Genomic DNA, 22,903 nt, shown 5'->3' on the forward strand with positions numbered 1-22,903 from the left:
TCCCAGGGCACCAGAGAAAGCTCTGGCTGGGAGGATGGGAGACACCTCCAGTAGGAGGTGGGAGTTAGGGGGGCGCTGGAGGGCCCGGCGCAAGTGGCATCTTGGAAGCGGCCAACCGCTATGCTGTTCCATGGAAGGCAGCAGGGACTTCCCTGGGGGAGACAGGCAGAGCTGCCTATATCTCCCTCCCCAGACACCATCTCAAACAGCAGCAGTGCTATGGGCTTTCCAGGGGCCTGGTGGGCCCTCTCTGGGTCTTAGAACTGCTAACCTAAAGTGGCATTCTTCTAGAAACCATTCTGCTGGGGAGAAGGCATTCCCTTCTTTATCCTTTCCTCTATCCTGTTGGCTGTGATACAGACGTGATGTCTGGTACTCAAGCAGCCATCTTGAGCCATGAGGTTAAAGCTAAATACTGAGATTGGTGGAGCAAGATGGAAGAGGCCGGGTCCCTGCCACCTGACTACCTAGCTTAGGAGTTTTTATTCTTTTTTTTTTCAAGTAAGTTTTAGTTCAAGTTTGTGCCTTGAACTCATGACCTTGAGATCAAGAGTCACATGCTGTACCAACTGAGCCAGCCAGACACCCCAAGAGTTTTTACATAAGAAAGGAAGAAATTTTTCTGTTTGAGCTACTCCTATCTTGGGTTTTCTAACCTAATCCTGATAAATAGCCCCCTTCTTTCTGGGAAAGAGAGGATGTGGCCACGAGGCTGGTCTGGGCTTTGGCATCACCTTACAAACGCCTCTCCTCTCTTTGAGCCCAGCTCAGACCTCATTTCTCCTGAGGAGCTTCTGTGTCCCAGCCAGCAGCTCTTGTCCCTCCACTAGAGCAGAGCTGGGGCCCTCTTTAGAGGCCTAGCACTGACCGCCTCCAGAAAACAACAAAAGAGTGAACATTGACAGCGTAAAAGTAAAATATCCGAACATACAGGGTTGTTGAAGGAGCGGAGGGAGAAAGGAACGGTGACGTGATGGCAGAGGGGTTTAGGGCATTGAGATCACACAGCTCCCGCCCGCCTGGATCCCCAGCAGCAGCCCCTCTGCTGGCACCGTATCTGGTGTGTTTCCACCATCTGCAGCATCAGGTCGGGAAGCCCAGAACCCCAGCACCTGTGCACTGCTTGGGTTCTAGTCTGATTCGTCCGCGTAAGTCCCTGTGATCCTGGCAAAGTCGCTGCTCCTTCCAGATCTGGGCCTCGCTCCCTTCCTTCGGGCCTCCATGGAAGAGTCAGCCTCTCCAGCAGAATTGCCCCTGGCCTCCGGAGCCCCCCTTTCTTGCCCTGCTTTGTTTATCTTCATCTGGCTCACTTACACGTGCATCCTCCTTGTCCGCACCCTCCCCCACCCCATACTGGAATGGCCACGTGGAGGTACGTCGCGCACGACTCTTTACCCAGAGCCCAGGATACCGCCTGGGACGACATGCTCAATGAACGCCTGTTGAACAGATGAACAAAAAGATCTGTTACTGGGGCGATCGAGTGTGTCTGCCCCAGGTCACTGCCTGCCCGGCTGATCTGCGTCGCACACTAGGTTGTGGCTGGAAAATTGCAGACTCTGACGGTGGCCCTAACTGCAGATATTTCAGTGTCCCAGCTAGGGCCATGCTTAGCACTGCATCTTCCTTGACTGGAAGTTCCTTGAGGGCTAGAGGTCATGCCAAATCCATCTTCTAAGTCTATCTAGTCATTATCTCTCTGTGTCTATATCTCTTTATCCATCCATCCATCCATCCATCCATTCATCCATCCATCATCCACTCACCCACCTGTCCATTCGTTCATCTGTCCATCCACTCATCCATTCATTCATTCATTCATCTACCCATTCATCCACTCACCCACCCATCGATTCATCTACCTACCCACCATCCATGCATTGCCCACCTATCCATTCACTCACCCATCTATTCATGTCCAGCCACCCTTCCATTCATTCATCCACCTCTCCATCTATCCACTTACCCACCTGTCCATCCATTCATCTGTCCTTCCACTCATCCATTCATTCATCCATCTACCCATCCATCAACTCATCCATCCATCCATCCATCCATCCATCCATCCATCCATCCATCTATCCATCCATCCATCCATCCATCTATCCATCCACCACTCTTTGAGCCATACCCCTCCTTCTCTCTCTATCACTTTCACCATGTCCCAAGCTCTGTATTTGCCACCTCATTTTATTAACTTCCGAGAAGCTTGATGCCACAGTGGAGAGAACACAACTAGGTCCCCATCCCAGCATTGCTACCTCCTGCTGCATGACCTTGCAGACCTATTGCCTAGGTTAGAGACGTGGAGGCTGAGCACTGCTCCCGGCACGTACTTTACCCTCAGTCGTTGGTAGGGATTGTTAGTTTGGAGCTCTCAGTGCCCAGCACAGGGCCGACGATACTGCAGTGGAATGAAGATGGAAACAAATGGAAGAATGAACACAAAATCACAGAGGGATTACAATTCAGCTGTAGGCAATGGGAGTTTATACTCCAGCCACTGTCCTGTTAATTCCGCTCAATTAACCCCACAATCCTGTCAGGCAGATGTTATTGTCCTCCTGTTACAGATGAGGAAACAAGGACTCAGCGAGGCTCAGACCCCCTCCCCCTGCTTCTCGGAGCCGTGTTCTCCTGTAAATGGCCATAGCGCCCTCGGGGCAGTGTGAGGGAGATTAGTGGACAGACTCAGTCTGGGGGTGGAGGCGGGATCGCATGTCTCCATCTGAGGTGGGAGAGGTGTTGGGGGGAAGGGCTCAGGCCAGGCTTCTTTTTTTTTTTTTTAAGATTTTATTTATTTATTTGACAGAGAGAGAAACAGCCAGCGAGAGAGGTAACACAAGCAGGGGGAGTGGGAGAGGAAGAAGCAGGCTCCCAGCAGAGGAGCCTGATGTGGGGCTCAATCCCAGAACGCCAGGATCACGCCCTGAGCCGAAGGCAGACGCTTAACAACTGAGCCACCCAGGCATCCCTCAAGCCAGGCTTCTATTTACCAGATCCGGGTCTCTCTGGTTATAAAAGCCACATGTCCTTGTGGGTCGCTGATCCATTCTCGCCCTGGGGAACTTGTGATCCATTAGCTCCATGAGTCCCTGCTGGTCAGACCACTGGGATGGCCACTTGGTCCGGCTACTGTTATAGTGATGTTCTCACCCCTCCCCTGGCAGTCACCGTTGCCACGGAGCCTGTGCCTCCCAGGGTCTTGATTTTTACCCTAGAAATCAGGAGTCAGGCCACTGGCGGGATCCCAACCGGGACACTGAGGCCTTCTGAAAGCTCTTAGGGGGCATCCGCAAGGCGGTTCACGCCATCTTGGTGAAGGGGTTGTGGTTACGTGTGTGGGGGTCACCCATCGTTAATTCACAGCTCTGTCTCTCCATTGTACCTGGGCATTTCTGTCACCTCCATCTCAGTGGGCATGGGCCACCGCTGAGTCAGGCTTTAGCAGCATACCTGCCAACCCCACCACCAGCCCTGGAAACAATCAGAGCCACCCCAGCTGAGACCCACACCCTGAATCCAGAATGGCCGGCGGGTATAAATTCAGCTCAATGGATCCATTCGCAAACTGTCTCCAGATTTTTGATCCTATGAAACAGCAAAGTTTTGCCCAGACTTTGGTCTGGGGTTGATATTTAGTCCTGTCCAGTCTGGGGACCCGACTGTGGTCTGAAAACATGGGGGCATTGGGGTCGTGGGGGAGGGTCATTAAAGGGGCCCCGTTAAGGCAGGACCAGCCTTATGGGACAGCGAGGAGAGGCTGCTTCAGCCTGCAAGGGGCTTGGGGGGATCAGGGGTTCCGGGGGTTCAGCATCGCCCCAAACCTTCCCACACGGCTCTATGCAAACGCCAAGTTCACTCTTTCCCAGCCAAGGGCCTGACTTCCACAGAGCAGAGCCGGTGAGCCGCTGAGGGAGCTCACCATTCCGCAGGCTCAAACGTTAGCTTTCATTTCTTGCGATCTCAGCCTGGCGGCTGCAAGAACCCAAAAAACTCTTAGCACGGAAGTCCTCAGTTCGTGATCCGGGTCTCAAGCCAAGCGCCTAGGGTTTGGGAGCTTGTCCTCTGGTTCTTCAATGATCCAGCCCTGTGAGATCCAGCAGCCTCTACCCAACGTCTCACCCTTGCCTCTTCCCAGGTGATGCAGCCTCAGTCTGAGTCTTGCTTTCGACAAGCTTTTCATTCCAGGTGATTCTTGGTGGTGACCCTGAACTCCTCTTTCCCTCTGCATGCTGGAGGATTTCAGAGCTGGTCTCTTCTTCCGTGCTGAATTTTTACGGTCTTTGGTCCCAAGCAGTCCAGCTACCCAATCCCATCTACTCTGAATTTCCTTCAACACCCATTGCCTGCAACCGCTCCGGGCACCAATTTCTATATGAGGCGCGGGTCTTCATTGTGGGCCACAGAAACCAGCTCCGGTTAAGGTAAGTAGAAAAGGATGTTCAAAGAACAGATACTCAAGGGATATTCAAAGGCTGTTGGGTGACTCCTAAGTCATAAGTGAGCTGAGGACCTGGGCTTGTGGTCTGCAAACAGGTCCAATCCTCTCAGGCAGCCCGTGAGGTCACCACTCAGAACACCCCTGCGAGGTGTGCCCAGCACTGGGCACTGCTGTCCTAGGGGCTCAGCGGGGAGGTGCTCTGCTCCTTCCCAGCCTGAGTTTTGTTTTCAATTCTTGGGTTGCTGAGCTCTGAAAGCCCCATCTGCAAGGGAGTTGGAGAACACGGGTGGCTGATACTTCTGGTGTAGACAGGAGGGTGATCGATGGGTCCAAGAGGTGGGTGGTGAGCGGGGCCTGACAGCGGTCCCTTTGGACAATTTCCTGCTTTCGGGGGTCTGAGTCTTTCACGACCTGGCATGTGGTAGGTGAAGAACACAGACCAGCTCTGTGCTCCCTAGCTTTGTCTCCTCATTTGCAAAATTAACATCAAACAGTCCTGACCTTTATAAGGTTGCATGAGGCCCAAGTGAGATGATGTATGACACTGATTAGCATGGTATCTGGGGGAGCACAGCTTGCCTGTTGCCTTACCTGCCCAGTGGCCGGCCTCCCTTTTCCCGAGAAACAAAACCCTGATCTGCTTATGGGGCCAGCAGAAATGCTGTGATCTCAGCATCAGAGGATGGACCGTGGGTGGCCTAACCCATTCATGAACATCTGATTCCCTTGGACCCGTGGTTGGTCTCAGTGTGGCCATGTGACCCTACCTGACTAATGGGGTGCAAGAGGAGATCTGTGGGGTCTGGAAGGAGGGTGACAGTGGAGGCCCTTTCTCAATAAAAAGCTAGATACTTACAGGGACATAGCCCTTCCCTATTCTCCCTTCTTCCTGCTTTGAATGCAGACAGGATGCTCGGAAGATCAGCTGCCTTTTTGCAGTAATGACGTGAGAAGGGTGCTAAAGAAACCCCAGCCCTGACGTTGTCAAGCCACCTGATAATGCCGGGGTTACCATCCTAATTTCCTGGGGATGGAAAAAAATGAACCCCCTGTCTTTCTTCCCTAAGCCAATATCCGTTGGATTTTTGTTTCTTGTACTTGCAACTGAACGCATTCTCACAGAATACGCTGTCACACAGCCCAATAGACATTCCCTTTTATCTGACCTCCTATTCTTTTCCGCCCGCGGGCAAGACGTGCGACTCTCTGATGTCCCATCATGTATAAGATGGAAGGAGAGACAGCTGTCTCCCCAGGCTCTTGGGAAGATTAAAGGAGACACAGCCTGTGAAATTGCTCTGTGGGCCATGAGGGCTTCGGCTGGGAAGGAGGGCTGTTGTGGGCCTCTCTCCTGGAGACCAGGGCTCCCCGGGTGAGGACCAAGTTAACTGCGGCCAGAGAGAAGAAAGCGAGAAGACATACCTGGGAGCAGAGCCCCGGCGCCACCCCCCGTTTCTGGGGAAGGAGGTCTGGGGAAGGGTTCGTGTTCAAGCTCCGGAGCCCTGCAGCCTCTGCCTCTCCCTCAGGCGTGGGGTCGCCTCGCTGTGCCTCGGTTTCCTCTTTTGCGAAAGGGGGGTACTGATAATAGGGTATCAAGTAAACAAGTGCACGTGCAAGCCTAGCAAACGGTAGGGCTGCTCCACCAGCGTTGTGGTGCAAACTGCACCCCCGGAAGCATGGAAGAGCGAGCGTGTATTTCTCCCTTACAGGTCTGAGCACAGGCTGGAGGAGGGCGAGCTCAGGAGCTCGGGGAGCAGGAGTTCTGCATGGCTGGAGGAGAAGAGGTGGGAGGCGCGGTGATGCCCACTGACAGGCACGCCAGGGCCTCCGTCCACACGAAAGGCCAAAGGTAACTGAAGGGAGCCGTCTCTGCTGGGCGTCACCTCCTTGGGTCCCCCCAGCCGCCTGCACGCCCCCAATCGCGGTACTAATCTGCCCCCTGTGTTGTCATTGCCTATTTACCCTGGGCCCCCGAGACAGGGACTGAGGGTGTCCTGTTCCTCGCACAGGTCGGGAGAGACTGGCACGGCCCAGGATGATTCTGGAGGACAGCTTGAAGGGAGGGAGGTGTGAACCTGACCTTGAGCGAGGCTAGCCTGTGGCAGGTGGATCGGCCAGGGGCTGGAGGTGGGGTGGGCAGGACCATGTCCTAGGACAGGGGTCAGGAGCTGGCAGGGGAGATGAGGCGAGAGGGTCATAGGGTCAGAGGGTGGCACCCCTGAGCTAGGCAAGGGAGAAGGGCCTGGGATGCCCTGGGTCCCAGGAAGGTGGTGAGATCACAGCTGCTCTCTCGGCAAGTGGGCAGTTATTGGGGGAGCCTGGCTCTGGGGATGAGGGTGGTGACTGCAGGTCAGTGGGTGGCGCTGTGTCGGAGTGGGGCTGCCCAGCCATTCACAAACGTTCACCGAGTACCCACTATGTACCAAGCCCCGTGCTGGGTGTCGGGGTGCATCTGTGAACGGGAGAAAAATCCTGTCCAGGCAGAGCTCATATCCTAGGAGGGAGAGAGGACAATGGAAGAAATAGGTGTGACACAGGGAAGGTCCAAAGGTGACCTGTGCTGTGTGCCAGTCACTGCAGACCTACTGTGTGCCAGATATGGGAGAGCCGAGATCTCTGCCCTCTCGCTGCTCAGCCCAGGAGGGGCCAAAGCTGTGTGTGCATTCGCCCCCTTCTCTGTGGTTCGTGCTTAGTGGTCTGTGTCTGTGCGTGTGTGCACAGCTGTCTGTGGGAGTGGCTGAGTGTATCCGTGTTTTGCTGGCAACTCTGTTTTCCTGAGCGTGTGTGTGTGTGTGTGTGTGTGTGTAAGGAGGGAGGCGAGGTAGTGAGGGCTGTGATTCAGACCTTCCTCTGCTGTGGCAGAAGCTGAGGTCTGGTGGGGCGGGAGGTGGGGGGGGCTTCTCCCTCACACCTGTCCCCTTGGCTCTGGAGTGGGGGTGGGGAGCCCTGAGGGTGCCCATGACTTTGTGGGAAGAAGGTCAGGGCGCAGCCGGAATGTGTTTGTGTTTCCTGGGTGATTGACGATGGGAGCAGGCTGTCTTCCCGAGACAGATGTAGGAATGTTTCTGCTAATCAAAGCGGAAAGCAGGGGCGTGGGGGCCGCCTGAGGCCTCCCCCAGCCCTGCTCCACGGCCACCTGTTGGGGGCCTGGGAAGCTGCTGGGCAATGCTAGGGAGAAGCTCCCAGACCCAGGCGATCCCACTGCCCACCTCTGCCTCCCCGGGAGTCTCCGGTCAGGCATGGCTCACCTGCTCCCCAAATATGCCCGGCTGGGTGGGAGAATGGGGTCCAGGGTTCAGCCCAGAGCATGATCCTGGGGGGAGGAGAGGGGTTTGAGTGGGTGAGTGGGACTTCAGGCAACTGTCCCAGCAGCTGGGGGGCAGGAAGAGGAAGTGTCCATTTTTCCAAGGTTCCTCCTCCTGACCCCTGTCTCCAGCTAGCCCTGCCAAGGGCAGTCCCAGGGCACCCCCCTTTTCTTTCCTAAGCCACGGTTTAACAGCCCCAGAAGAGTCAGCAATGGCAGGAAATTACCCAAATAGGAAAACTGAGGTGGGCCCCAGTCTCAAGGGGGTGAGTGACATGGCTGTCCCAACCCCAGGGGCCCCACCCCCAGGCCCCACATTCCCTCAGCCCACCGCTCACCTGCTCTAGTCCCATAGGAGGCCCACATCCTGGGAGGGGTGGGGCAGTGGGGAGCGGCAGATAACAGGACACCCAAACCAGTGTGGACTGGCCAGGCCTAGGCTTCATCCACTCATCTTAGGAGATCCAGTGACTCCTTGCCCTGTGTACAAACACCCCCCTGGGTGGATATAGGCCCTCATGTGAGGTCAGGGTTGGGGTGGGGGTATCCAGGGGTTTACTGGAGGTGGTTGGCTGCCAGTCGGAATGGCTCCCACCCCAAGAACTCCCTGCGAAGCTGGGGGCGGTGCCTGTCCCGATGTTATCCCCCTCCACCCCCCACCACCCCCCACCTTGTCCCGCAGTGACTTCCTCAACACAGTCCTGTGGGGCTCCTGAGCCAGGAAGGACTTGCTGACTTGGTGATTTGCCCTGTTTCCCAGGCGAGCACAGGCGGGACGCCCAGACCCCCCAACCCTGGCCTGGCAGTTTCTCAGTCCAGCAGGGTCCAAAGTCACTTTCCACAGGTTTGGCTCTGAGACACGTCTTTTCCCCTCCCAATTTCCCAGTCTCCCCCTTGAAGATCAGGGGAGAAGGGGCGTGCCTGTGAGTCACCCTGTGACTCAGGAGGCTTAGCCAGGGCCTAGCGTGTGCGTGCGCGCGTGTGTGTGTTCCTGTGTTAGGCGCAGAGGCTGAGCTGAGGTGGGGAGAAATGCCTTGGCTTTCTGGCCCTTAAAAGTTTCTGGCCTTTCGAAGAGCTTGGGGCGCCTGGGTGGCTCAGTCGGTGAAGCATCTCCCTTCGGCTCAGGTCATGATCCCCGGGGCCTGGGATCGAGCCCCACATGGGGCGCTCTGCTCACCAGGAGTCTGCTTCTCCCTCTCCCTCTGTGCTCTCTCTCTCTCCAATAAATAAATAAATAAAATCTTGAAAAATAAAATAAAAGAAAGTTTGAGCTCATTGCAGCCGGACCCCAATTGATGGGACCACTTGGTCACAGCCTGGTGGGGTCAGTTCCTTGGAGCAGATGGGTAGGGCCTGGGTTCTGGGTCTGTGCTGACCACACGGGGGCTGACCCTGTGAACACAGGAGCCCAGTGGCTACCTAGATGCTCACCTGGAAAGTGCTAGACTCCTCCCCGACACGAGACCCCGGCAGTGAAAGGTGCTGGAATTCATTAGCAGACATATCACTGATGGATTAATTGACTCAACAAGTATGTTGGCCTGGGTAGCGGGATTTAGGATTCTTGGCTCTGAGACGCCGCTTCCTGAAGCTTAATGTACAGAGGAATCCCTAGGGATCTCGTTAGAACGCAGAGTCTGACTCGGCCAGGGCATCGCCGCCGAGGTAACCGGAGCCCGAGGCTCACGGCAGGCAAATGTTTCACAGGCTGACAAGGGAAATGCGGATCCCAGAAAATATAAACTGGACAGCTGGACAGAATCCCTGGCAGACCTCCAGGGTGGACAAAGACACCGATGGTGTGTAAAGACGAAGGAGGCTTACTTCAACTGCAGGAGCCAACGCGGCTTCTCTGTGCTCTGACAAGCTCCAGGCGAGGCCAGTGCTGCGGGTCCAGGAGCCATGCTTGGAGAGGCAGGAATGGAAGAGTGTTTAGAAGGGAAAGCTCGGGGTCAGCTCAGCAAAGCTCCTGGTCCCGCGTCCTGTGTCTGTTTCCCGAAGACCTACCGTGTCCACGCGAGGAACTTGAGCTGCGGAGAGACACGGACGTGGGGGAGCTGAAGTCCAGTGAGGGAGATCATACAGTCGGCGTGGAAAGGGACCCTGAGGGTCATCACCCTGTTCCCATTTCACAGATGGGGAAACTGAAGCCACAAAGGAAGAGGGAACTGACTCAAAGTCTTATGAGTAACCGGTGGGGTCAGGACTCGAACCCTAGCCCTCTTGCTCGCGGGGCAGGATTCTTTTCCTCCCCATTCCAGAAAGGAGCCTACGGGAGGAACAGGGGCCTGTGGCAGGGGAGGCTGTGGGACCCATCAGGAGGGGGCTGGTGTTCCTGAACCTCATGCAGGTACAGGGAGGCCTGGAAACTTCCATTTTGTTGAGGCTTTTGGTTATATGAAAAGCATGAAGAAATACCTAAGTAGGGGTTAGCAAATTTGTGCTATTTTAGTTATCTTACATCGATCAAATTAACATAACACAACAAGCCATTCAGTGACTGCATGCAGATCTATTTGGAAATAACCTCAAAAGTCAATATAGGTCTTACACAAATAGGAGACCCAGGCCCACAGGCCCAGAGCTGCCAGGGCCCCTGTGTGCCTCCAGGAGTCTCAGATGGCCGCAGAGGAAGAGCGGAGGGTGGGTGGAGCGACCAGAGGAGCAGGTGTGACTGAGAGCCCCAGGGGGCGAGGAGGTCTGTGTCTGTTTCTGCACGGCTGCTTTCTCAGAGTCTGTAGCCGTGCCTGGCATACGGCAGGCTCTCACCGTGCACTGCTGGCTGAATGTGACTGAGCCACGGCATGGCTGCGGGGATGGAGAGAGGCGCTGGGGCAGGGGACTCTGGCCATCATTTCCCCAGGTGCAGTGGGGGCTTTCCTTTTCCCCCACCCTGACCAAGTGAAGCTGGGCAGAGAGCCGGATACCTGAGTTCTGATCCTGGCTTCCTGCGTGATAGGGCAACCAGGTCCCGTCTCTAAGCGACAGCACCCTGGACTGTAGGACAGGGGTACGCCAGGTCACCTTCGGGGTCTCAAGGCAGCACCAGACAGTCCTTTGAGGTCCTTTCTAGCTCTAGGAAAAGATTGGGAAAGGAGAATTCTGGAAGTAGTTGGGGGGGGTTGGGCGGGGGCACAGAGACAGAAGAGACAGAGAGAGACTGCTAAAAAAAAACAACTCGCAGACGTGGGCGTTTTCTAGCAACGATCAATAACAGAAGCATGTGTGGTCCCGCGTGGACCAACGCCCACTGCGCATCGGGGGCGGCTACGAACCCACTCACTTACCCCACCAGCGGCCACAACCCCAGCCTGGCCCCACGTCTCCAGCTTAGCGCGAGGATGTCTGAGAGGGACACTCACAGAGTGCTTTTTCCACATGTAGGGACCCTGGCTTTTCCTCGGAGTCCCCAGCCAGTGGGCCTGGACAAACGCAGACACCTGGCCAGCCACCAGGACTATTCCTCGAAGCCGCGTTGGCTCCGGCGACGTAGGTATTCCTCCTTTGTCTTCGCGCACCATCTCCGTCCTTGTCCACCCTGGGGGTCGGCCAGGGTTAATGTCTAGCTGAGCAGTCTATATTTTCTGGGATCCACCATTCCCTTCTTGTCACCTAATGTAGAACAACGGTCGCCTGCTGTGAGCATCTGGCTCTGGTCAGAACTCTCTGGGTTCCCTCGGAGGTGAGGGCTGTGGGGCTGCCACCCTGGTTCCCCCGCCACAGCTGGACTTTTGATGGCAGCTCGGTCCCCCGAAACTGGGCATCAGCCTCAGCTCTCATGCAGTGGGGGCTCGGCGAGAGGAAGAGGGAGGTGATTCTGGCTAATGCCTTTTGAAAATTCAACTTAAAAAAATGTTTTTAAAGATTTTATTTATTTATTTGACAGAGAGAGAGCTCAAGAAGGGGGAGCGGCAGGCAGAGGGAGAAGCAAGCTCCCTGGGCTCGATCCCAGGACCCTGAGATCATGACCTGAGCCAAACGCAGGCGCTTCACCGACTAAGCCACCCAGGCGCCCCTGAAAATTTAACTTTTTTATTTTGAGATAACCTCAGAGTCACATGCAACTTGAAGAAATAATGCAGAGAGTCCCTTGTAACCCTTGCCTGTATTCCCCCAATGGGAACACCTTGCAAAGCTGTACATACAACATCACAACCAGGACGTCCGCACGGATGCAGTTAAGATACCAAATGCTTTCACGAACACAAGGACCCTCCTGTTGCCCTTTTAATGGCCATGCCCACTTCCCTTCGATCCCTGCCCCCTCTCGAACCCCCAGCGAGCACTAATCCGTTTCCCATTTTTGCAATTTTGTCATTGCAAGAACATTATATACATGGAATCCTACAGTATGTAACCTTTTGGGATTGGCTTTTGTGGCTCCGCATAACCTCTGGAGAGCCATCCAGGCTGCTGTGTGGATCACTGGTTCATTCCTTTTTGTTACTGAGTCGTTTCCCATGATACGGATAGATGGAGTTTGCTCAGGCATTCATTTGTCGAAGGACATCTGGGTTGTTTCCAGATTTGGGCTATTATGACTAAAGTTGCTATGAGCATCCCTGTACAGGTTTTGGTGTGAACATAAGTCTTCGTTTCTCCGGGACAAATGCCCAGGCGTGCGATGGCTGGGTTGAATGGCAATTCCATGTTTAACTTTTAAAGAAACTGCCAGATCGTTTTCCGGAGTGGCTGTACCTTTCCATGTTGCCACCAGCAATGTGTGAGTGGTCCGGTTTCTCCGCATCCTTGCCAACATTTGGTCTTTTCACCATTTTTTCATTTGAGCCAATTCCGATCCGTGTACAGTGATAGCTCATGGGGGGTTAATTTGCATTTCACTCCTGGTTAATGATGTTGAACATATTTGCATGCGTTTGTCTGCCATCTGCATATCCTCTTTGGTGAAATGTCTCTTCGTGTGTTTTGCCCATTTTCTAACTGGATTTTTTCTTTTTTCTTTGTTTTTTCTTTGTTTTTTTCTTTTTGCTGTTGCATTTTGAGCATTCTTCGTAGGTTCTAGACGCTGGTCCTTGGTCAGAGAAGTGGTTTGTAAATATTTCCTCCCAGTCTAGTTTCTCTTCGGCTTTTTTTTTTTTTTAAGATTTATTTATTTATTTTAGAGAAGAGAGAAAGAGAGAGAGAGAGTGAGCAAGCGCAGGGGAGGGACAGAGGAACAGAATCCCGAGCAGACCAAGTGAAGTGTGCTCACTCCCCCTCTGAGTGTGCAGCCATCGCAGGACTCGATCTCATGACCCTGAGATCACAGCCCAGGCCAAAATCAAGAGCTTTCGGCTCTTCTGCTTTTTAAGAGACTTTCATGGGAACGCCTGGGTGGCTCCATCAGTGAAGCATCCCACTCTTGATTTCCACTCCAGATTATGCTCTCAGGGTTGTGAGATCAGCCTGGGGTTGGGCTCTGCGCTCAGCGGGGGTCTGCTTGAGATTCTCCCTCCCTCTGGCCCCACCCCAAATAAATAAATAAATAATTCTTTAAAAAAAAAAAAAAAAGAGGGACTCTTCCACGAAGGAAACGTTTTACATTTTGAAGAAGTCTGATTCATCGATCTTTCCTTTGACAGCTCATGCTTTTGCTGTGCAGTTTGAGCCCCAGTTGCTTAGCCCTGGATCCCCAAGTTTCTCTCCTGTGCTTTTTTTCTAAAAGTTTTCTAGTGTTACATTCCAATAGAAGCCTGTGGTCCATTTTGAATTAATTTTTGTGTAAGGTGTGACTTAGGTCGAGGTGTCTTTGTTTCTGTTTTGTTTTTGTTTTTTTAACCTATGGATGTTTAATTGCTCCCATACCATTTGCTTAAAAGTCTGTCTTTCCTCCCTCGAATCGCTCTTGCATTATCGTAATGCAAATATTTGTGTGGTCTGTTTCCGGGTGCTCTAATGCGGTCCATTGATCTGTGCCACTTGCTCTGCCAATATTACCCAGTCTTGCTTACTGTAGGTATGTAAGAAGTCTTACCTGCTTCGTATATCAGGTTTTTGATAAATCACGTGGACTGGTTCCTCTTATTCTTTTTCAAAATTGTTTCAGTGATTCCGGTTCCTTTGCTTTTCCAGATCAGTTTTATTTTATTTTATTTTATTATTTTTTATACCAAACATACTTTATTAGCACAAAAAAGCAGCCGTACGAAGGCACAGCAAGCAGAGACGTACATTAGCAGTCAAACGGTTAGTGTTACATACAAATACAGCTTTTCTTTTTTGTAGCCTTGGCAGTAGCCATCAGGATGGGAAAGAACTTTCTGTAGCAGCAGGTGAGGAAACAAAGGAGTGCTCATCTGCGGTCCAGAGCACATTAACAAAAAGACACAAGAATGGATTGGACGAGTGCGAAATGTCCAGAACAGAACTGGAAGTTCAGTTCAATACTCAGAAGCAAACACTAGAACTTGGCATTACCTCCAAAACAGCTCAGTCAAGTAGTAGTGTCTGCTATTCTAAGTAGAGCAAAGGGTGCTGAGGACAGTTACGTATGGGTACAATGGCTGTACAGTATCTTTTTTTTTTTAAAGATTTTATTTATTTATTTGACAGACAGAGAGACAGCCAGCGAGAGGGAACACAGGCAGGGGGAGTGGGAGAGGAAGAAGCAGGCTCCCAGCAGAGGAGCCTGATGCGGGGCTCGATCCCAGGACTCCGGGATCACGTCCTGAGCCGAAGGCAGACGCTTCACAACTGAGCCACCCAGGCGCCCCTGTACAGTATCTTTCAAGTCTGCAATTAGGGGTTCAGATGTTCCATTAGAAATAGAGCTAAATACTGCCATCCAAACTGTTCATCGCAGTTTAACAACAATCTCAACATCGGCAACCACTGTTATCACCGGACCTGTTCGGGCATCTTCTAGTCTCACTTCCTTCGTGGTTCGCAAACGCATCACCGGCACAGGAACAGATCCGACTTTAACTAACCAACGAGTAAGGCCGCACGTATTAACTTAAAAAACTCACACGTAAGACTGCATTGTAGCTCTTCCCAATGTGTTTGAAGTTAAAGCACTCATTCAAAAAAAACAAAAAAACAATACCTAAGGCCTTGGAATAAAATTCTACTACCAACTTTATAAGCCTAAATTTTTAAGAGCCGCTGTTTAGAAAACCTGGTGTACTTAACAGCACCTTTTGCAGAAGAGACAGGAGACTGACTATAAGTTCTCTCAACACTGCGGTGAACTGCACTATGCCCTTGGGGCCAGGAAATTGTATTTTTCTTTTTTTCTCAAAGGAAGGCAGTCTTTATCTTTCTGGACTTCCAAAGCTCGATTTATAGTAACTACAAACAGCACTACTTTTGGAAGGTTATAGAAGAATTCTTCGAAAAAATAACAATTTCAAACATCAGTCACACTGTCGAAATACTCATCCAGTATTAATAATGTATTTTTCAGTAAGAAATAAAATTCTTCGAGACACTTGGGCGGCTCCGTTGGTTAAACGTCTGCCTTTGGCTCAGGTCATGATCCCAGGGTCCTGGAATCGAGCCCTGAGTCAGGCTCCCTGCTCAGCGGGGAGTCTGCTTCTCCCTCTCCTTCTGCCCCTCCCCCCTGCTCATGCTCTCTCTCTTCTAACTCTCTCTCATGTAAGTAAATAAGATCTTAAAAAAAATAAAAAAAAGAAATAGAATTCTTCATAGCAAATGCCTCAGAATTGCTTTACTCAATCACAACAGTCATTAAAAACCAAACCGTTCGCTCAATCGACAAAATGTTTTTGTAGCCTTACTGAACACCCGTGGGTCCGTCTTCTGTTGTCTCCACAGGCACCACATTTATCTGAGTAAGTAACAGCCAATCGAGTTAATGCCCTTTGAGGGCAGGAGAGTTTCCTTTGCCTTGACTGGTTCGACTTCTCAGCAGCGAACTCGAACTTTCTGCATATCGTGATACTCTCTGAAAAAATCCTGCAACATTGATGGTAAAGGGAACCCATCAATCCCATCGCATGTAAGGCTTGACTGCCGGCAGATAGATCGCAGGCTAAAAGGGAAAGTCCTGTTCAGTGATATAGTAAGCAATGGTTCAAAAAACATGCAAGAACTGGGATCTTTCTAACGTTCCCAAAGTCCTGTTATAGTGGAGGGTGAAATACACACGGGGCAGGGGCGTCACAACTGAGCTTGCGATGCCACTGTTCAATCCGGGCGTGCAGGGCTCACCGAGAAGAGGTCGTCCTCTTGTGCAGAGTCCCGTGCAGGAATGTGCCTTCAGGTCTCCCGAACTTCAAGGAGGGCTTCTGCTTTGTTAACGGTCCATCTCTCCCTAGTTCCAGGGATTCTGTGATCTGAAGCAAGTCCAAGTCGGCAGGAGGCAGTGCGTATAACCCATTGGCCTATGGACTTGCCAGGCTCCCTGTCTGCTAATGTGGACATGCTGTTTCCAGACACCTGACGTTGCTTCTGCCTACGTGACTGCGGACACAGGGTGGCTGTCCTCTTCTGAGTCACAGTTAGCTTGTGGAATTGCAGTACCGGCCCCACTGACTTCAGTCATTCCAGGAGCTGACTTTGTCCCAGTTTACATAACGGATTAACCTGTGAGGTGGCCTCAAGTGTATGCATTTGTGCCTTGGGAGGAGGGCCGATGCCCTCTTCAATACTAAGCCGCCTTCTCTCTCAAAGCCTATCTTCTTCATCTGTAGAAACCAAGGATGGATCAAATGTATCGAAAAAGGTTGAGTGTGGACTCACAGGGGCTGTATGCCGTTTAATCAAAAGCCATTTTGGGGCTAAATCTGAGCCAGCAGGAAACGGGCATTTCTCAAGCCTTAATTCAGAAAGGTGTATTTTTCTTTTATTAGAAAAGAGGGATTTTGACTGCTTGCTGTAAGTTCTCTTGGGAAAACACAAGCCCACAGTGTCGCACAGCCTCTGTCTCAGAGAGCGGCTTCCCACAGTTCTGCGGACACCTGTCCCTATCATGGACGGAGCTTACGCCATACCGCCTCTCTCTCCTTTGAAGTCCCCAGAGTCCTACCAAACTTCTTATCAGTATCCAATGAACTCTGTGTCTTTGTCGAACAGGAATGTTTTCCCTTCCCACCCCACGGAGCTTGCCCAGAGTAGGAATCTCTTCTGGCGATTCTTGCTCCTGGGACGAACCATTACCCTTGCGCTGAGGAATTTCAGTGGCACAGTTTTGGTTTCTCCTTGAAGAATTCTTGGAAGGGCTTAATCCCAGTTGCAAGGCAACGTTTTCTCTCAAGGGACTGCTTTGTTGCTGAGGTGCGAAGTCTCCTATACTGATGTTTCTCTCTTTCACAGACAAGCATCTGCTGGAGATCATGTCCACATCTTCCCTGTGGCTCCCTCCCTCATGACCGAAGAGATTCTGACACCTGTATTTGAAGTGATTTTGCATCTTCCCCACTTTACCATTGATTATAAGATCTATTTGGGCTCACGGAATGGTCTCATCCGGGGGCACCTGCGGCCAGGCAGACGGTCCCATCCTGTCCCCCCTGACTGCCCAGCTGAGCGCAGTCTCGCTTCCTCTGGACTGAGCCCCGGGGCCTGAGGACCCCGATTCTGATGGATGACTCCGCACCCCCTTCCCCAGCCACCTTCCCCCCTTCACTCTTGCCCCCCTCTCCCCAACCCCCATCGGAATGAAAAATACCTCCCCTCCATATCAGTTTTAGAATAATGTTGTCTGTCTGTAGCCACAAAACATTTTGCTGGAGTTTTTGCAGGAATTGCATTAAGTCTGTACGCCAGTTTGGGGAGAACTGACATCTTCGCTATGTAGAGTCGTCTTCATGAACATAGTATGTCTTTCCATTTCTTTGTTGATTTCTGTCATCAGCTTTCCGTGAGTTTTCAGCACACAAGTCCTGTGTCCGTATTTTGGTAGATTTACACCTAAGCATTTTATTTTACTTTATTGAGCAATTATAAATGGTATTTTAAATGTTTATACCTTTTGTTTCTTGGCTGAGACTTCTGTTTTCATTTGTTTCAGATGTGTTCGTAACACTTCTCTTATCTTGGTGTGGGCATCTTTGCACATTTGGCTTGAGATCTCCCTGGCTTTTGGCATGATGACTGATTTTCTACTGAGACCTGGATATTTGGGGCATCATGTGATGAGACTCTGTATCTTGTTCAGCCTTCTGCTTTAGCTAGTTGCCTGGGATGCTTCTAAAGAGGGGAAGTGGGGGAAATGCCTCATTGCTGTCAAATAGGGTTAGAAGCCCAAACTCCCCCCTCGACCTCGGTTGATGCCAGAGTTGGTGAGGCTCCCGATTTCTGTGTGGGTGGAGAGAAAAGTCCCAGCCCTCTGCTTGGCCTTCCCCGATAGCACCCTGGCAGGGAGATTGGAGCACCTTACACTCTGCTGAAAGGGGAAGTCTAGGTTTCCCATGTGGTCTTGCTGGCACGGACGGGGCCACAGATTTTTCTGAAGGGTTTGGCTGGAGTATACCAATTATTGTCTAAAATTTTTCTGTCTTACTGGCTGCCTCTTTTCTGGTTCTTTGGCTAGATAGAGTAGGCTTTTGTGTTTTTTTTTGGGGGGGGGGATATCCAACCCCCTTGGCATTTCCAGATTGCTGGCTTCTTCAGCTTTAAGTCTGAGATATATGAGGCAAAAAAAAAAAAAAATCCAACAACCAAGAAACTCATCACTGTGTTGTTTCTTGGGTCCTGTGATCCCTAGTTAATCTGCCTTCTTCTCCCCTCCCTTCAGAGCTTCCTTGGGCTTGTTTTATATACTATGATTAGGGTTTTAGATGCACTTAGTGGGAGGAATAAGAAAAAGTATATCTACTACTTCTTCTCAGAAGCAGTCCAATTTAAATATAAATTTTACTTTTTATTTCAAGTGGAGATTGTTCAGTTCACTAAAATCTTTTGTTCTTCATGTGCTTTCACTGTCCATGCAAGGCCCTGTCTTATTTTACATGAAGTATGTGTGTACGGCTCTCCCCTCATCCCAGAGCCAACCCCTCTTCCCCTCCCTCCAAAGATCCTCTTCTAATGTACTCACGATATGCTCTTCAGTAAATATATACCCTCCACAGGCATGCAGCTTTTTGGGGAGTGTGTGTATCCGTTTTAAGTGTACACGAATGGGATCACGTCTGACATCCCATTTTATTTATTTCCTTTTTTACTCAAAACCAGGTCTTTCGGTTTGACCCATGGGGCTACGTCTTCTCCCTTTCACATGCGTCCCCCACATTCCTTACCCCTTTCCCTCGGGAGGGACACCTGGTTGCCTCCTCTTCGCAGCTGTTGCTAACAGTGTCGCTGGAAACTTCTCAGGCACGCTCCCCGGCGACCTGGGTGTAACGTGCTCCGAGTTTACGCCGAGGCGAGGGGTGGCCGGGTCTCAGGCACACACTGTCATAATCGCTCCAGGCCTGGCTGATTGCTTCTGCGAGGCCAGTACCTTCTCCCGCTCCTGCCAGGGGTGTCTGGGAAATCCTGCTGGGAAGACGAAAATAGCATTGGGGATTCTCTGGTAAAGCGGACATTATTTTGGCAAGGTGAACAACCGCCCTCTCAATCATGTGTGGGCTTGTAAACAGCCAGGCAGTATAACCCAAGGTTCCCTGGGATTTCCCCCCGGTGATCACAGGACAGTCCTGCCTGGCCCAGTGGACAGGGACTGGGGTACGGGATGGGGAAGCATCCAGAAGCCGGGAGAGACTTAAACCGCCAGAGATCCCAGAAGTTGAAATAGCCACTGGGAATTGGAAATGAATGAGAGGCGAAGGGAACAGCCCCTACTGTAGAACCTGGCTTGCAGTTCGTACTCAATTAATATTTACCAACCGTGAGGACGAACCAAGGAAGGAATGATTGGCTTGTGCCTCACTGCTGGGGGGGGGGGGATGTGTCTGTGCTTCCGGGAACCCCCAATTTTATTTCCTGCATTGGCTCTGCCAGTCAGAGGTGTGCATTTGTGGTGGGGAACCCAGTGTGCCTCTGATTTCCCTGTCTCTGCCGGCCTCTCAACATTCAGTCAGTCACTCACTCATCCCTAAAATCCTTCCAGAGACCTAACACGCCGGACCTGTGCTATGCTCCTGGGGATTGAGATGAGACATCACGGATATAAATGTGCCCCCGCCACCCCCCACCCCCACCCCGCAGTCTCCTGGCCTGGCTCTTATTTGTTCTCTGGGTCTCTGCACTCAGCCCCTTGTAAGCCAGCCCCCCCCCCCCAGGGCATTATTCTCCACTGACTTCCTGGACTTCCCTTCGGGGCATTCATCGCAATCTTTCAGTGTCTATTTCCGCAATTATTTGATTTTTTTAAGTGTAACCTATTACTTATGACTGTTTACCCACAAGTGTATGTGCCTGGGACATAACAAGTGTGGCGTGACCGTCAGAGGAATAAGGGCTGAAATGAAGGTCCTTATGGCTCTTTGAGGACTGAGAAACCGCCTCTGTTTGGGGCCAGGAGGGAGGGCTTCCTGGGGGTGGTGTGACCCCAGAGCAGAATGTTTGCCAACTGGGTAAGGGGTTCCAGGCAGAGACAATGGCATGGCATGTCCTGGGGACGGACGATAAACTGCTGGGAACCGCCATGGAAGAATTTGGGCAGTGTACGTGGAGGATTTTTTTTTTTTTTTAATATGTAAAGAAAAATGCCTGTATCATTCAGTGTCCAGCTGGATGAATTTTCAGAAGCTAAACACACCAGTGTAACCAGTGCATAGATCAAGAGACTAGGACATTATCAGCATCCAAGAAATCCCCCTTGTGCCCCCCGCCCACCCCAGGCACTGTGCCTCCTTCCCCTGTCCTGATAACCACCGTCCTGATTTGTGCAATTTCGTCCGTTTCTGAAATTCACATAAATGGAACCCCACGGTGTCCACTCCTTTGTGTTCGACTTCTGTCCTCCAACACTGCGCGAGGTGAGTCCCTATGGCCGCAGTGCTTGTCCCTCACCGAGCCTTACTCCATTCCACTGTACGTGAGTATTCCAGTGATTTCTGGGCTTTGACCACTGTGAATAAAGCTGCAACAAATGACCTTGTCCATGTCTTTCAGTGGCAGTATGCACGCATTTCTGTCGGACATAAACCCACGGGTGGGATTGCTGGGTAGAGGGGAGACAATGCCAAACCGTTTTCCCAAGTGCTTGTACCAGATACGCTTCCTTTCACACCAGTGTTCTTGGACTCCCAGTTGTTTTGCATCCTCGCCAACAGCTGATATTTTCTATACTTTTCCTTTTAGCAGTTTTGGTGGGTACGTAGTGATAACTTGTTGTGGTTTTATTTTGCGTTGCCCTGATGATGGATAATGTCTTCATGGACTGAACAGGCCACTTGCACAACTTCTGTTGTGAAGGGTCTGCTCAAAGTCTCTTGCTCCTTTTTACTTGCTGCCTCTCTTTTTCTTATTGATCTGTAGGAGTTCTTTACATATTTTGGAACTGAGGTCTTAGTCTGGTATATGTTGTGCAGATGTGCACTGGACTTGACACCAGGGACTGATGTGGTTGAACAGCATTGCTGGAAGTTCCCCCTGGCTATGGGGGCAGGACAGACTGTGAGACCCCAGGAGGGAGGGGGGGCATGGAGGAGCCGTGCGGCTGGACGGCAGGGGCTGGGGTCTAGAGAGACTTCTGCAGCACAATTGACAAGCAACATCTGTCATATCATGTCATGACAAAAACAAGACGTGAGTGGTGATGGAGTGTGGGGGAGGGGGCAACAAGGCTGACTTCCAGGTCTCACTGGCTGGCCCGTGGGCTGACGCACTCTGCCCACCCAGCTGCCAGCAGCGAAAGGCGGCTTTGTCTTCCCAGGCCCCACCCAGGCCTGCTGGTCGGAGATGCTCTGGGGTCACCGTCGGGACACTGGACAGAGTGTCCAGTGGTAGGATCTGGGTCTCCAGTGGCAACTGGGGGACAAACACCAACCCCCCCGGCAAATACACACACATGGCTGGGCTGGTCCATGGAGACCCTGTGCCCCAGATGGGCTGGCAGCCGCGGGATCTGGCCCGGCTGGGATGGACAATGCCCCCCTGTCTGCAGCCTCCTCGCCCCTGCTGAGTCCAGGCTCAGGGGATGAAAGTCCTGCTCTGGTCCTCAGTCCCCAGGGAAAGGGTGGAAACAGATTTCTGCAGCATCTGGACTTCTGCCGAGCCGCGGGGGGACAACGCTGGAACTGGGCCTGACTCCCTCCCAGAAAGCGAGGAACCCCACTCGGGCACTGCGGGTTAATTTCTCACCGAAGTCCCACCCCCTTTGTGTTTCTCAGTGTTTACTTGGAAGAGTTCTGCGGGCTCCATCTTGCAGCATTGGGCTCAGCGGATCACAGCATTTCTGCCAGGATATTGTAATTAAACCTTACCAACTCCTTCCCTGACGCGAGGAGGAATAGGACACTCGCCCCGGGCTGCACTGTGCTAGCTGCTTTACATACGTGATGTCATTCATTCCTCCCCGCGACCTCGAAGGGACGTGTTCGTTTCTTCATTTCGTAAATGAGGATACTGCCTTGCCCACATTCACACAAGCCATTTGAACTTGGGCCAGTTGGACCCTGCAGCCCTCCTTTCTCTATCTTCCTGGCCTGCCAGACAGTAGGGACCATGGAGGGGGGAGCGGTGGGGATTGAATGCCCCCCCCACCCCCCAACCAGTGGCCTCACCCTCACATTACTGTGGGTGGGATGGGCCTGACTCTAAGCTGGGCTACCAGAAGGGGGCAGGGGGAGGAGGCTGGCCTGAGAGAGCTCAGGTTCATGTTCTCGCTTTGCCCTACCTCTCTGGATGACCTTGGGTGAGTTACATTTCTCAGAGCCTCGGCCCCCGCATCTGAGCAATGGGGTAATCCCCACCCAGCCTTGCTCCCTGGGTTCTTGGCTGAGCAAGGTATGGAAAGGCCCAGGCGAGCTGAGCCCAGACGGGGCTGTCTGCTTTTGTCAGGCTACATGTTTGGAACCCTCCTGGAGCCTAAGCTGACCTTTCCTGTTCCCTTTTTTGGAGTTAGGGAAGAGTCAGATGGCTCCTCCGCCCCAGCCCTCTCCAGCCTGCACTTTTCCCAGATTACTCAGTCCCCAGCTGCCCAAGCGGCCCAGGCAGGCCCTGGGTTCTGGCCAACGGAGGCTGCCCCCATCCCGGGGCTCCAGGCTGGCCAGATGGGGAGATGGTACCGGAAATAGCCTTGATGG

The 22,903-nt window shown here is 52.1% G+C and overlaps 1 pseudogene; it reads right to left on the bottom strand.

The window, feature by feature from the left end:
- Positions 1–15,533: 15,533 nt before the first annotated feature.
- On the bottom strand, positions 15,534–22,019 carry LOC113241575 (suppressor of cytokine signaling 5-like; annotated as a pseudogene).
- Positions 22,020–22,903: the final 884 nt, after the last annotated feature.

Source organism: Ursus arctos, unplaced genomic scaffold, assembly GCF_023065955.2.
Source record: "Ursus arctos isolate Adak ecotype North America unplaced genomic scaffold, UrsArc2.0 scaffold_21, whole genome shotgun sequence".
In the NCBI taxonomy this organism is placed as follows: domain Eukaryota; kingdom Metazoa; phylum Chordata; class Mammalia; order Carnivora; family Ursidae; genus Ursus; species Ursus arctos.